This window comes from Colobus angolensis, unplaced genomic scaffold (assembly GCF_000951035.1).
Source record: "Colobus angolensis palliatus isolate OR3802 unplaced genomic scaffold, Cang.pa_1.0 Scaffold93, whole genome shotgun sequence".
Lineage (NCBI taxonomy): Eukaryota > Metazoa > Chordata > Mammalia > Primates > Cercopithecidae > Colobus > Colobus angolensis.
The window spans coordinates 2,472,800-2,475,560 of NW_012123265.1; the positions used below are offsets into that span (position 1 = coordinate 2,472,800).

Below are 2,761 nucleotides of genomic sequence, written 5' to 3' on the forward strand. Positions count from 1 at the left end.
GGGGGTGGGGACAGAGTCTCCCTCTGTTGCCCAGGCTGGAGTGCAGTGACGCGATCTTAGTCGACTCACTGCAACCTCTGCCTTCTAATTTTTATATTTTTGGTACAGATGGGGTTTTACCATGTTGGCCAGGCTGACCAACTCCTGGCCTCAAGTGATCCATCCGCCTCACCCTCTCAAAGTGCTGGGATTACAGGCATGAACCACTGTGCCGGTCAGTGCCCTTTCTCTGAAGTCCTTAAACCTGGGCATGACTTCCAGGGGCTGAGTTCTTCTCTTTATTCCCTCTATCCTAAAATATTATCCAGTCTCAGGCTCCCATCCATTCATTGCTAACTGTCCCAAGCTTCCCTCTGTGCCCAGAGCCCTCTCCTGTTCCAGAACCCCTGGCTGCTCTCTGGTTGATTCACCAGTCCTCATGATTGTCCCCATACCTGCAAAGTGCCAGTCTACACAGGCATCCATCTGAGCCAGAGACTGGGGTTCTTTGGAATTCTCAAAGCTGGCACCAATTGGCCCCTGCCCACCCCTAAAGTCACCTCTCAGCCAGGCATCCTCTGAGTACCTTCTTTGCAGACACCCTCTGTTCCAGCCTCCTATTGACTCCCTTCATACTGCTCACCATGGCCAGGCAGCAGTGTGCACGCCATGTGTGCTCATGGGCCTGAGCCTGCCTGACTGTATTGTCTCTAAGTAGTGTAGGGATAGGAACCACAGAAGTCCTTATCATTATGGTCCCTGGCTCACGGTGGGAGTTCAAGAAATATTTATCAAATGAGCAAATAACTGAACATGTAAATGCGTGAGCCCTTGGCATCCCCCTCTCCTGCCCTCACCTTCCTTCAGTGGCCCAGCCGTCTTGCTTCTTTCTCCTTAACATCTTTTGAATTAATTCCCTCCCAATACCATGCCCACCCACTCCAGTAGATAGTCCATACTTTGTAGTGGGGCCTCTGAGGCCCAGGAGATCTGGCCTCAGATGACCTCAACTCCTTATCTTGCACTTATTCTGGAGCCCCTGTGATCTGGCTTCCACTACACTCCCAGCCTGCAGCTCCCTGGATGCAGCCTCTACCCTCTGGCCTCTGCCTTTTTTCCCAGCTTGCCTTCTGCCTGGGATGCTTCTCCCCCTCATCCACTTGGAAAACAACTCAGATGTCCCCTCCTCCAGGAAACCTATGTCCTTTGAGCACCCATCATTGCCTATTGTTCTTGTCCATGGCCAGGCCTGTTACCACCAGGCCAGGCACAGATGGGGCTGCAGTGATTAAATGGAACACCTGGGAATTCACCTGGCTCTTCCCCCACATCCAAGGGGCCTTGAGGGAAGGGCAGCATCCCTCCAAGGGTCACAGGGTGCTGGTGGCCTTCAAGGTCTCTCCCTAAAAATTTGGTGAGCTAAGCACAGGGGAGGACACAATTTGAAACCCACTTCACAGAAGAGACACCTGAAGCTCAGGGAAGGCAAGAACTTCCCACAGAAACTGTCACATCGTTGGAAAGGGCAGACTCTGAGCTTCAACTTGGCTCCCTGGGTTGTGATCAGTTTGGCCCTGTTTGAATCAGGCATCATTTCCTGAGCCCCATCCTCTGCCTGGGACTCAGCTAGGAGCTGTGGTGTGTGTAGAAAGGAATTATCAGCACTTCTAACCACTGGGAGATCACATTCTCAGAGGGGTGGACTCAGGCCTAAGAAAAATCCCTGGGACAGACAGCAGAGGGTGGTGAGAGCCGCAGTGAACCCCCAGTCCTCACACATGGCACTGCTAGTTCCATTTTTGGAAGGAATGCAGTTCAAGTCCAAAACCCCAGAAAAACCGCGGCTTCCCCCACCCTCCAGCCCCCATGGATGACAACTCTCTGCTATGCAACGCCCCCCATCCCAGCTTTCTGTGAACAGATAGAATAGAAGCTTGCCCTGGACTGTGCCTGGGGCCACATCATTCATTCATTTGCCAGATATACAGCAAGCATTTGTGGAATGCCGGTTGTGCCTGGGCCACCCTGAGGGGACCAGAGGTGAGATCTCCCTAGTCCCTTCCCACAGGGCTCACAGTCAAAAAGAACAGGTATGTCCAAATCTCTGCACCTCCCGAGTCCCCAGATGCTGACAGAGTGTGTGTATGTGAGTGTGTGGGACTATGTCTGCGTGCACATGTGTGCTGGTTAGGAAGGGCTTTGCAGAGAAGGGGCCCTTAGTGTGACTAGTTGTTGGGGCTCCCTAGGCAGACAATGGGTAGGTCCTGGGAGGAGCAGCTGAGGCTGGGGGAGTAACAGAGTTTAAGCCACAGGAGGAAGGAGCAGCCTCTTTTGCTGGACCAGAGCAAAAGCTGGAGAATTGCGTGCGGGGCCTTGGGGCAGGCTGGGGAACAAGGATTTTACCCTTGGGGTGATAGGGAGCCTGGGCTTTAGGCTGGGGGATTTTGTGGTCATATCTGCGCTTTGCAAAAGTCACTCAGGCACTGTGTATGTGTATGAGGGGAGGCAGGAGGCCTCAAGGAGGCTGGTGCCATTTCCAGCCCAGTGGATGGTAGCCTCAGCCAGAGTGAGGGCAGTGGGGATGGAGAGAAGGAGACATTTAAGAGATGTTCAGGAGGCAGAATGCAGAGCTTGGCGACTGAAGGGATGTGGAGTCTGGAGAGAGGGAGACATCCCAGATGAAGCAGCGACTTTGGGCCTGGGTGATGGGTGGACAGTGGGATAGTGGTGTTTTTTAATGAGGTAGGGAGGCCTGGAGGATCTGGTTTTTTTTTTTTTTTTT

The 2,761-nt window shown here is 53.1% G+C and overlaps 1 long non-coding RNA gene across 1 annotated transcript in view; it reads left to right on the forward strand.

Annotated features, from left to right (window-relative positions):
• LOC105504565 overlaps positions 1-2,761 on the forward strand; it is a 10,095-nt gene that overhangs the window by 1,371 nt on the left and 5,963 nt on the right. The gene's annotated exons all lie outside the window — the stretch shown is intronic.